The following is a 12,874-nucleotide window of genomic DNA, read 5'->3' on the forward strand; positions in this document are numbered from 1 at the left end:
AGGTCGGGGTAAAGTAAGTAAAGTAAGTAATGGGAAAAATATCGATTACTTAGTCGCTTTATTTGGTTGAAAGCTTTTTGTCAGATTTCATTATTAAGTTTTTTTTTTTAATATAATATAGGAGTAGCAGACGAGCATGGAGTCCACTTGATGGTAAGTGGCTACTGCCGCCCATGGACATCTGTAATCAACCCCAGATAGAATTAGATATTCTTACCTGAGGTCGGCCACAGGTGCGTCGCTATCCCTGAGGATTAAGCTGGTACGTCTCAGAAAATTATGTCTCCTTTACCACACCCTTCAAACCAGAACATTGCAGCGCTTAACACTGCTGTTATAAGGCAGAAATAGGTGTGGCGGTGGTGCCGCCGGAGTCGAACCACAAAGGGTTCTACTACCTTCAACTTCACTACAAGTTGTATATCTTGCTTTAAAAGGATAAGGTAGTGATAGCCGGCCGTTCTATTGGGGGTCCAACGTTCGAATCCTAAACAAGCACCTCCATTTTTCAAAGTTGTGTGTATGCTAGGAAAACATCATGAGTGTAGATTTCCACTCCTGACTGTTCTAAAATAGCATCAGCGCGGTGGTTTTTGGTCTAATTTCATAGAATAACAGCTATAGTCATTACTCTGAGAATTATTTTTTTCTTTGACAGACCCTGTCAAACAGTAACAGTCCAAGATGACTTCTTTAAGCGTATTAGATATTTGGGAATATTTCCATGAGCACGCACTCCATAACACGTGTAAACGATTTGAAGTTACGTTTTATTAACGTTTTAATAAAATATTTTTTTTTAATAAAGTAGGTACATCCTGTATGTATGTATCTAGGTAGGTATTTAACTGAATCTTTGAACTTGATTTTAATAACACCAATAACCGATTATTGCTTCACAAGGTGTTCAGTTTCTAGAAATATTATCCATTTAAATATGATATCAGATGAATTATTTATTGAACCAGTTTTGTTACCATTAAAGTAAGGTAATTTGAAATTATTTTATTATTGATTTGCAATAAGACTCATGAACAATGCAGACAGAAATATAATTATTGAGCTGAAATTATCACTAGATGAATGAATGAGGAGAAAGCAAAACGCATAGGAATAAGTAGACCCGTATTTGTTCATATTCATAATAAATTATTCATAACACAACTGTATGACGGAGTGGTGTTAAATATTGAATACTAAGTATGCAAATACTAACTTATTTTAGTTTTATTTAAGAGGAACTTTTTATGAAAATCCATTTGAGCATTTAGTACGTCACAATGTCAATGTATATGGACATCTGTAATTAATTAACGTAGGATAAAATCACACCTTGTCCGAAAACACTTGAAGCATTTAAATGTCTTATGCACCCATTACTATCCCACTACTGGATACAGGGGGGTTACTACCATCTCTTAACACAATATTATTTTAATCACATTTTTATTTTTTTTTGCAGGAAATTTAACTTTTTAAGCAAAATATGACAATTTCATTTGGTTTTATACAATGGATAAGCGAAAAATTAATAAGGGTTTAATTTTGTTCAACTATGTATGACGGAATGTTATACTGTTTTAAGGAGAAAATAAAACATTCCTGAACTATGATGGTTTTTAAAAGATGGTGGCACGCCCCCAGGTCTCCTCTCTGAATGAAAAGTATAGTGCCGTAGTTCACCGCGCTGGTCAAGTGCGAGTAGGGAAACTTCACACCTTACTGGGTTTCTTCGCGGCGATTTTCTTCGCCATTACAGCAAGTGATGGCAATTTATAATAGGCACATAATTTTGTATAATCAGACAGGTGTGCGTGTTTTATAAACCTCAGATAACTCAATGAGAGGCTGTGTGAACCAGTATGTTATCACTGATGTCAGAATAAAATAATGGTTCTCGTAGGCCTAAGGCCTGATGCAGATTGAGATAGACACCTTTTCTTAAAATAAGACGATGACACCGGAAAAGCAAATTGTGTAAAATACGGAAGCGTGTGTCTGTACTTGCACAAAACCTTTGGTGAGCTTTACTTTATTTCACTAAATTTTATTAAAACAATATTAATTTTCAACATTTGCTTTTATTAGCAGTATTTTTTGACAATGAGATTACAGTTATTTTAAAATCTACTAGTAAGTATGCGGTATAATACGGTGAATGATTGAACACAAAGACGCAATTTCCGAAATCGAAAATCAATATTAAATGACCTGACCAATATACGATTGTACGATAATTTACAACGTAACCATAAATTATTCTGTAGTTACACGCATACGAAACATCGATACGTTTTCATGGCCACGTCACTAGCTGTCAGTGGCCATATTGGAGTTTTATTTCAGAGTTCGAAGCGGGCGGAAGCACGCGTCATTATGTCTGTGCGCGGGAAATCGTGAAAAAAAACGGTTGTGTACAACAGCGTATTATCATTATGCCATTGAATGATTTTCTCATAATTGTGCTGTGAAGTGCCAGTGTTTTGTGTGAATGGCTTTGTTTTGATATTGGTAAGTTATTTGTTGTTATACAATTTTAATACTTTTTAAGGTGAATATTTTGTTCTGCATTGTGTCTATTATATCGTGCTATGTGCTATTAGCATTGTTCGATCTGTAAATATTTTTTGGCTGTATACGGTGTGAAATCTACAGGTGCGAAATATTTTTTACGAATACGGAAATTCTTGCAGAATGCCAAATAAAAAGAAAATAATTAAATTAACTTTCGAAAACGAAAACATTGAGAATTTGACCTGAATTTTAATTTATTTTGTTATATTATGCACGATGTTTCCAGCATGTGTTCCTGTGCATTCTGTGTCGTTGGTGCCATGGATATAACGATATCCCAGAATAGACATTTAAATTCATCATTCAGTCATCTGATTAGGCGGCGATTGAACCGGTAAACTACATGTAAAACCAATGGGATGTCCAGTCCATCACAAGTCATCAATTATTAAATTTCATTAATAGTTAAAAGTTGAAGTTAATACGTTTTTTCTAGTAAGTAATATTGAAGTAACTACCGAAAATGCAGTCCATCGAATAGTAAGTGGTAACTGCCGCCTGTGGACATCTATAACCAACAGCCATAGATTAGTAAAGATACGTCGCCGCCTTGAAATTGAATGAAGCCGCAAATGGCTTATAATAAATAAATAAAAACATTTTTAGAGAAAATTTACGAATAAATAACTAATACTGCGTAATTTACATGATAATTAAATAATTTATAATAATAATTTCAAATATTTTAGGGATATTTTAGCACGGAGACAAGGCAAAACTTTTTTACGCAACTATTTCAATTCTCAAAATTGGGCACATTTTCTTGTTAGGAGTGAGTAATCTTTACTAATCTATGATTAAATATGATAATATGTTTTTTTATGAAAAAACATTCTTTTTTTTATGGTAGAACCCTTTGCGGGTCGACTCCGGCGGCACCACCGCCACACTTATTTCTGCGTAGTAACAGCAGTGTTAAGCGCTGCTGTGTTCTGGTTTGACGTGTGTGATAAGGGAGACATATTTTCCGAGGCGTTCCAATATAGCCATCAGGTGTAGCGGCGCATCTGTGGCCGACCTCAGGTAGGAATCTAGTCCTATCTGGGGTTGATTACGGATGTCCATGACCGGCAGTAGCCACTTACCATCAGGTGGACTGCATGCTCGTCCGCTACTCCGACATAATAAAAAAAAAAACCTTTAGTTAATTTAACACTATTTTCTCAAAATTTTTCTTTGTTTCTTAAGGAAACAATCACGTGGGGTTTCCCGATACCCTCTCCTCCCCAAAGTAAGATTAGATGACATTTGGTTCGACCCCCTCCCCCTCCTAAACGCCTCATGTAATTATTGGAAGCCCCCTAAGATAATCGCTTCATGTAGCTAAGAGGCCGGCATCACACATCCACCAAATCATAGAATGCGATAGAAATCGGTGTTACTGCCTATTTACATTAAAAACAAAAGTTTTGCCTATTACATCATCATCAACCCATTATTGTCCCAATGCTGGGCACGAGAATGAAATGGATTCTCTCAAAATGAGAAGGAATAGGCCATAGTCCACCGCGCTGACCTAGTGCGTGTTGGTAGACTTCACATACCTTAGAGTTTCTTTTTAATCTATCAGGTGTGTACGTTTTCTCACGATGTTTTCCTTCACCGTTTAAGCAAGTGATAATTAATTTCTAATACGCACATAACTTTGACAAAATCTGGTGCCTGGAATTTGAACCTAGGACCTTTCGATCAAGAGGCCAAATTTCTTAACCACTGGGCTGTCACTGCATATTACATAAATTAATTATTTTATCTACAAGATATTATATAGTCCGCGCCAAACTGCTGTCCGCTCTGAAGTTGTTGCGAGCTGGTGTAGTCATACAATTTGCTATGACGACGCGATTCATTTCTATATTCAGAGCAGACTAGCACATTTACGCGGACTGTACCTATTAAATTATAACTTTTGAGTGGATAAAATAGTATTAAATTACTATAGTTTCGTTTTATTTAAATGTAGGCCACGTAAACCATTCGCCGTGAAGTGAACGCAAGGAGAATTTCTTAAGAAATCTGTACAAAGGTCGAAATTTTGTTGCAATTATGACAATTGGTTGAATATATTTTTAACTAATTAAGTGACTTTTGAAGGTGGCAGAACCATCTGTGCGCCACCGCTGCAACTATTTCTGCCTAATAACAACAGTGTTAAGCGCTGCTATGTTCTGGTTTAAAGGGTGTGGTAAGGGAGATATATGCTCTCGAGGGATATCAACTTAGCCCTCAGAAGTAGCGGCGCATCTGTGGCCGAAATTAGGTAGGAATCTAATCCTATCTGGGGTTGATTACGGACATACTGGTGGAATAACTGGCGGCACTTGCTATATACCATCAGATGGACTGCATGCTCGTCTGCTACTCCTATAATATAAGAAGTGGAGAGAAGTGGAAAATATTAATTATTGCTGATAATATAAGAAACAAAATAATATTTAAAAAACAATTTTGCATTGTTTTAGTAAATCCTGATAGTAGGTGGTGCAATATTTTTTCTTTGTGTATTACTTTCACTTACAAAATGGACTGACGATGGACAATTATTATCTATAATTTAAAAAAAAGCTTTATAAAGTACAATTCATTATATCGGACATCCAATTTGAAACCTGGCGAAATAGCAACATAGTACTGAAATCGGCGGTTAATTTATCAACATATTATTACTTATTACCATAGATTAGTAAAGATTATTCACTCCTAACAAGAAAATGTTACCAGTTTTGAGAATTGAAATAGTTGCGTAAAAAGTTTTGCCATGTCTCCGTGCTAAAATATCCCTAAAATATTTGAAATAATTATTTATTTATTATGTAAATTACGCAGTATTAGTTATTTATTCGTAAATTTTCTCTAAAAATGTTTTTATTTGTCAAGAATTCATGGCGGCGAAGTATCTTTACTAATCTATGCTTATTACCTACATCACGACATAAACGATTTCTAATATTATCGCCGACTTTTATCTTTAGAGAGCGATCTCTTTTTCACGCTTCATTGCTCTTTAAACACTCCAAACACTCCAAGTTTAAACAACAAAATAAAAACTAATATTTTATATTTAAACTTTACCACTTTCTGTAGAGTCCGCGCCAAATTTCTAGTCCGTTCTGAAGTTGTTGTACGCAGGTGAAGTCAGAGAGCTAATGCGGTCGAACAACTACAAGCATATACTCCGTAGAACAGACAGGGCGGGCAGCGGAGGGTGCCGTGGAGGTCCCGCGCTGTCATCGTCCCGCCGATATCTACAATTTGCTGTTGCGACGCGACTCGTTTCTATACTCAGAGCGGACTAGAAGTTTGGCGCGGACTCTACCTTCAATAATATTTGAACAGAGTCGCGGACTAAGCTCGTCGGAAGCTCGGGGCAGAAAGTTGAATGAGGCCCCCAGTCTAAAGAGTTAATTTAATTTTAAAAGCTTTTACAAATGTCTACAAGAGACCTTTTAGACGTTGTTCTTCCCCCCTTTCCCCCTTAGACCAACAGAATTTTAATCAAAGATAATTAAAATGTACGGTTAGCAATTTCGAATTAACTACTAAACGACTGGACTGATTTTGATGAAATTTGTTGTGTGTGTTCAAGGGGACTTGAGAATGGTTTAGATTCACAATTTAGTCAGCAAATGTTTTTTTTCTGACTAGAAAATTTAGTTGAAAAATGTTTTCTTAATTATTTTTTAATTCGTAAGTAGTTGTTGATTTTGGAATGTTTCACATTGGATTCGACAGTCTTCGCTACCATCGCAGTTGCAAATATTCTATCTATTTTTCAAACCCGTAAGTGATAAGGGTTGTTGACCCTTAACATTTTTTTTTATTTATATGGCAACACAACGTTTGCCGGGTCAGCTAGTCTATATATATATATTTCTTATGTGCGTGTGTATGTCACTGAACTCCTCCTAAACGACTGGACTGATTTTGATGAAATTTGTTGTGTGTGTTCAAGGGGACTTGAGTATGGTTCAGATTCACAATTTAGTCCGTGGGAAAAGGTTTTTTTTTAATTAACTTTTAATTCGTAAGTAGTTATAGAATCGGAAACTATGCATTTGATCAAGTGAAGATCCGTAGCAAAGCTTGGGAGGGGAGCCCACGAGAGTTTGGGAGTTGGTAAGACCAATTTTCGATAGATGGCACCACTGTCATTTCAATGCAGGTACAAATTTTCCGTTTTACGTATGTCATATTATTTCTTTAAAATGCGGGCGAAGCCGCGGGCACCACTAGTACTCAATAAAATTTTCAAGTGTCTATCTATTACGGTTCAAGAGATAGTGTGACAAACGGATATACAGCGGAGGCTTAGTAACAGGTTTCCGTCCCTATCCTTTGGAAACGGAACCTTAAAAATAGCGTTTATATTGATCGGAATAAAGGTTGAAAAATACCTCGTTTATTATGAATCTTCATTATTCAGCTGAATAAAGCATTATTCGTTTAAACAGAGCATGACGTGTTTTCCTAACAACCTTAACAATACGGTATTTTTGTTTAATTATATTATTAAATAGACTTTAATAGTCTATTTAAAAATAGTAATTTATAAAAGGTTTTATAGTTATTGTAACATTGATAGCCCAGTGGTTAAGAAACTTTTAAAAATCCCACCTTTGATTTTTCGAAGTTATGTGCGTATTAGAAATTAATTATCACTTGCTTAAACGGTGAAGAAAAACATCGTGAGGAAACATGCAAAAAAAAGAATTGTAAAAGGCATATGTCTACCAACGCACTTGGCCAGCGCGGTGGACTATGGCCTAATCATTCTGAGAGGAGACCCGTGCCCATCAGTGGGACAGTCATGGGTAACATTCAATCTTCTTTAGTTCTAAAAATAATTGTCCTGTTTGTCTGACTGATTGCTCGTCACAGACCCTATTGAAAATAGAAACGTGTTTGGACAATACGTTCCTTTTATAACGTAGGACCCATTTTTTAAGGTGTTAGAACCCTCTGTGGTTCGACTCCGGTTGCACCACCGCCATACTTATCTGCCTAGTTAACAGCAGTGTTAAGCGCTGCTGCGTTCTGGTTTGAGAGGTGTAATAAGGGAGACATCTCTCTAAAGTATATACTTTTACGAGGCGTTCACCGCAGTTTCGCCGTGACCACAATCCATGCAACTGGGTCGAAATATCGGCAATAAAGAAATTCAAAAATCGCATATCCTGATTACTCGTTATATAGTAAAATGTCTCAATTCCGCGATAAATTTAGTCTCAAATCAAATAAATACATTTTTGGTATTTCTGTACCCTCTGCCAGGCCCCGATTTAGGGGGGGCAAGCCGGGGTCTATGCCCCGGGAGGCAAATTCGGAGGGCGGCATAATTCACACTTTACAAACGAATAGACAACTCATTTACTTAACTTTGACCTTCTTTTTTGTTTACGAGAGGGTAACCTTCAAAAGGTTCCCTATGCCGTGGGAGCGACACGGAGTTATTTGGGATTCTTACCGCACTAAAACCCCCCCGGTGACCGTCCTCGGCGCTGCGTTGAGGACTCCGGGATCTCCAAAGGAACGCAACCCCTTAGCGCGTTGCCCCGTCAGGCTCCGTCTGGTGTGCACGACGGTATGCGACCACACATGCCACCGTCCTTCCCGGGGTCGCTGGCCGGGCGGTTCGAGCTCCCACTCTTGCCGCCCGCAACCCCGGAAGCCCCTTTTAGTCGCCTCTTACGACCGGCAGGGGATACCGTAGCCCTATTCTAGTCCCGGAACTACAGGGACAACCTAACTTTGACCTGCACTACGCACAAACATTATTATTCGCGAAGCGCGTAGGCATATTTCGGTAAAAATAAATATATTTGGGGCGTCAATTTTCAGTATTTGCCCCGCCTTAAAAAAATTGAAGATCCGTGTCTGTCCTCTGCAAGCGTACAGTTCCTACATAAATAACATGTTATTATTGCATTATGTAAATAAATACGTTTCAAGAACACCTGTGGCGCGAATTTAAACGCTCATATCGTGTTAGTTACGATTAGTCATAATTTTTGTAACCGAATCGGATTGTTGTACAAAGTTTTACAATACGATTTTTTATAATAAATTTACACCCAATCGTAGATTAGTAAAGATACTTCGCCGCCTTGAAATTGAATGAAGCCACAAACGGCTTATTAATAAGTTCTTTTTTTGAATTCTTGACAAATAAAAACATTTTTTGAGAAAATTTACGAATAAATAACTAATACTGCGTAATTTACGTAATAAATAAATAATTATTTCAAATATTTTAGGGACATTTTAGCACGGAGACGTGGCAAAACTTTTTTACGCAACTATTTCAATTCTCAAAACTGGGTACATTTTCTTGTTAGGTGTGAGTAATCTTTACTTATCTATGCACACAATATGCAAATATGTTTGCCAATTCAACTCAAATATTTTGAAGGTGAATCCTGTGTGGTTTGATTCGGGCGGCACCACCGCCACTTCTGTTTCTGCCTAATAACAGCAGTGTTAAACGCTGCTGTGTTCTGATTTGAAGGGTGTGGTAAGGGAGACATACTTTCCGAGGCATACCAACTTAGTCAACCAACCAAAGATAACAAATGTCCACGGGCGGCAGGAGCCACTTACCATCAGGTGGACTGCAAGCTCGTCTGCTACTCAATATTATAAAAAATATATTTAACAATAGACAAACACATATTTTATTTATAATATAAAAACTTACGCGAGATAATTCACAGTACCTGACCAGTTATAAAAACAAAGATGAAAAAGAAAATATTTAAATATCGACCCCTTTGTCCTCATCGTATCTATAGATTGTTTATATTTAACTGTGATTCATAAACCAAGGATGAAGATTAAAAATACGGTTGTACAACCAATGTCATATTGGTCGAGAATCAAAAGTTTAGCTAGAAATAGAATTCTTCTCAGTTTGATTGCGGCATAGTTACTTTGTCAGTTTTAATGTATGTGAACAGATTTGGAGAGACTTGAAATGTTCACAGAGTGTGTAATTAATTTATCATATAATACTAAAAATAAAAAAAAACCTTCAAAAATTTCGTGGTGAAAATTTTAACTGTCTACATTACGGTTTAATAGATAAAAAGAAAAACACCGGAACCGGTTTCTTGTGTAGCTATTGGCTACCCTTAATTATTTGGTAGCAATTATTTTGTAAGGCAGTGATAGCCTAGGTTAAGAAACTCGGCCTCTCGATCGAGGGGTCCGAGCTTCAAATCCCAGCACCTCTGATTTTTCAAAGTTATGTGCGTATTAGAAGTTAATTATCACTTGCTAAACGGTGAAGGAAAATATCGTGAGGAAACCTGCATACCTGAGAGATTAATAAAAAAAATCTCAAAGGTATGTGAAGTCCACCAATACGCACTTGGCCAGCGCGGTGGACTATGGCCTATTCTTTCTCATTATGAGAGGAGACACGTGCCCAGCAGTGGGACAGTAATGGGTTGATGATGAATTATTCTGTAGCTTTTTTATTTTTAGTATTTGTTGTTATAGTTTAGTATTTGTTGTTATAGCGGCCACCGTTATGTATCCTCTGTAAAATCAAGTGTCTATCTATTACGGTTCCAGAGATAGAGCCCTGTGACAGACGGACAGACAACAAAGTTTTAATAATAGGATTCCGTTTTAAAACGTTGGGTACAGAAACCTAAGAACTGAATTGTCCATTGCCTTTTTGTTGGTTAAAATGAATTTACCATTTATTTTTGAAGGGTGTGGTGGGAGACAGACTTTTCCGAGGCGTTCCAGCTTAGTCAGGGGTAGCGGCGCATCTGTGGCCGACATCAGGTAGGAATATCTAATCCTATCTGGATTTGATTACAGATGTCCATGGGCGGCAGTAGCCACTTACCATCAGGTGGACTGTATGCTCGTGCTGCTTCTATATTATAAAAAAATAACCAAGAAACAAAGTCTTAAGGATAAAATCGTGTGAAGTATAATTTTACGTTAGGATTAACAAAGACCAATTAGTTATTATTGTAATAATTAACTGGTTATTTTTACATATAATTAAATGGCTTAACGATGTTTTTATTGATCTTTCCCACAAGGAAAGAAATCCCACACGGAAAGATAAAATAGTATGTTTAATGACAAAGAAAATATAGGTACAGGAGATAAAAGTACATAAATAGGCAAAGATAGCTTAAAAAGCAGTGATAGCTTAGAACCTCGGCATCTTGATAGAGGTGTCCGAGGTTCAAATCCCAGGCATTTACCGTACGGTGGACTATGGCCTCATCCTTCTCATTCTGAGAAGAGACCCGTGCCGAGCAGTGGGACAGTGGTGGGTTGATGATGATGAATAATTTAGTGCCTTTTTACTTGATTAAAGAGGGTAATGTTTTTCGAGCGTATGTACGTCTCATTCTTTGGCATGTTCTGCAGCCCAAACGGCTGAACGGATTGTAACTTTGACGTGTCGTTGGATTCGTCTAAAATTTGAGAATAATATAGGCTATTTTTTAGGCAGTCCGATTTACGTTATTATAATAATTTTATAGTTCTTGGTGTTTATTTTTGTACCTTTTGGGGAGCTTAAGTGTAATTATTAAAAAAATCTTAAATCCTATATATAAAATTCTCGTGTCACAATGTTAATTACCGTACTGCTCCGAAACGGCTTTACCGATTTTCATCAAATTTTATACGCATATTCAGTAGGTCTGAGAATAGGCTACTATCTATTTTTCATACCCCTAAGTGATAAGGGTTGTTCACCCTTAACATTTTTTTATTTATATGGCAACACAACGTTTGCCGGGTCAGCTAGTTATCTATTATATTATCGTTGTTATCAACCCATTACTGTCCCACTCCTGGGCACGGGTCTTCTTCCAGTGAGAGGAGCTTAAGGCAAACTGTATTCGATTGCCAAATGCGAATTGGTAAACTTCACATAACCTTGAAACTTTTTTGAATAAATGTACCTACGATGTTGTCATTCATCGTTGTTGCAAGTAATATTTAATTTCGAATACGTACATATTTCGAAAAATATAAGCCTGGGAATCAAACCGCGGATCAGATTGAGTGTCCACATTTCAATCACTATTCTATCACCGCCTTAGATAAGTATATCATCAACAACCCATGACTGTCCCACTGCTGGGCACGGGTCTCCTCTCAGAATGAGAAGGATTAGGCCATAGTCCACCGCGCTGGCCATGTGCGTATTCGTAGACTTCACATATTGAGATTTTTTTTTATAATTCTCAGGTATGCAGGTTTCCTCACGATGTTTTCCTTGACCGTTTAGCAAGTGATAATTAATATCTAATACGCACATAGCTTTGAAAAATCAGAGGTGCCTGCCTGGGATTTGTACCTCGAACCCCTCGATCGAAAGGACTAGTTTCTTAATCACTAGGCTATCACTGCCTTAGATAAGTATATACGGAGTTAATGAACAAACATTAAAAAACATATTTACAGTCGAATTGAGTAACCTCCTCCTTTTTTTTAAGTCGGTTAAAAAAGAGACTAATTTAACCCCCTAGCAGAGTGCATGCATGTCCGATTATCCTATTTGTATACTTCGGGTCAAACTGCTAGTCCGCTCCGAAGTTGTTGCGAGCAGGTGTCGTCATACAATTTGCTATGGCGACGCGATTCATTTCTATATTCAGAGCGGACTAGCAGTTAAGGACCCATAACTATGTACTATATGCATGAGCAATAAAAATTGAATTTGAATTTGAAAATTTTGTACATTTATAACAAGGCTTTTTCCAGAGTGAGATCACAGCTACAGAATCGATTTAAATCCCCATTAAAGTCTATGTGATGTATCACAGCTGCTTCCTATACAATTGATTGTGTTTACACGCATTCGTGTGTATTTGCGTATATTTGAGCTTCGTGACGACAGAGTTATTTATTATTTTCTTTAGATTTTAGGAATACTACGAAGGTGGTAGAACCCTTCGTGGTTCGACTCCGGCGGTACCACCGCCACACCTATTTTTACCTAACAGCAGTGTTAGGCGCTGCTGTGTTCCGGTTTGATGGGTGTGGTAAGGGAGACCGACTTTTCCGAGGCGTTCCAGCTTAGTCCTCAGGGGTAGCGGCGCAACTGTGGCCGACCTCAGGAATATCTAGTCCTATCTGCAAAAAAAACCTACAAAAAAACTGTCACTATAAATAATTATAGTTTAAAAACTAAAAACCACAAAATCATGAATCCTGATTCATGAAGATCCTGATAGGGAGAATGGGATAAATTATTAAAATCGTGTATTGTCATCGGTTCTTGATAATTGTTCAAAATTTTAAATTAATTGGACCGTTAAAA

The 12,874-nt window shown here is 37.2% G+C and overlaps 1 protein-coding gene across 1 annotated transcript in view; it reads left to right on the plus strand.

Moving 5' to 3' along the window:
- Positions 1 to 2,353: 2,353 nt before the first annotated feature.
- The window catches only part of LOC140756797 (anoctamin-4), a 50,781-nt gene continuing 40,260 nt past the window's right edge, over positions 2,354 to 12,874 (plus strand). Inside the window, exon 1 of the mRNA XM_073092334.1 lies at positions 2,354 to 2,511. The gene's annotated coding sequence lies outside the window, so the exon portion shown is untranslated. The remainder of the gene's footprint in view (positions 2,512 to 12,874) is intronic.

Source organism: Epargyreus clarus, unplaced genomic scaffold (genome assembly GCF_041222505.1).
Source record: "Epargyreus clarus isolate Ecla_fem2 unplaced genomic scaffold, WU_Ecla_fem_2.2 ptg000036l, whole genome shotgun sequence".
NCBI classification, from domain to species: Eukaryota; Metazoa; Arthropoda; class Insecta; order Lepidoptera; family Hesperiidae; genus Epargyreus; species Epargyreus clarus.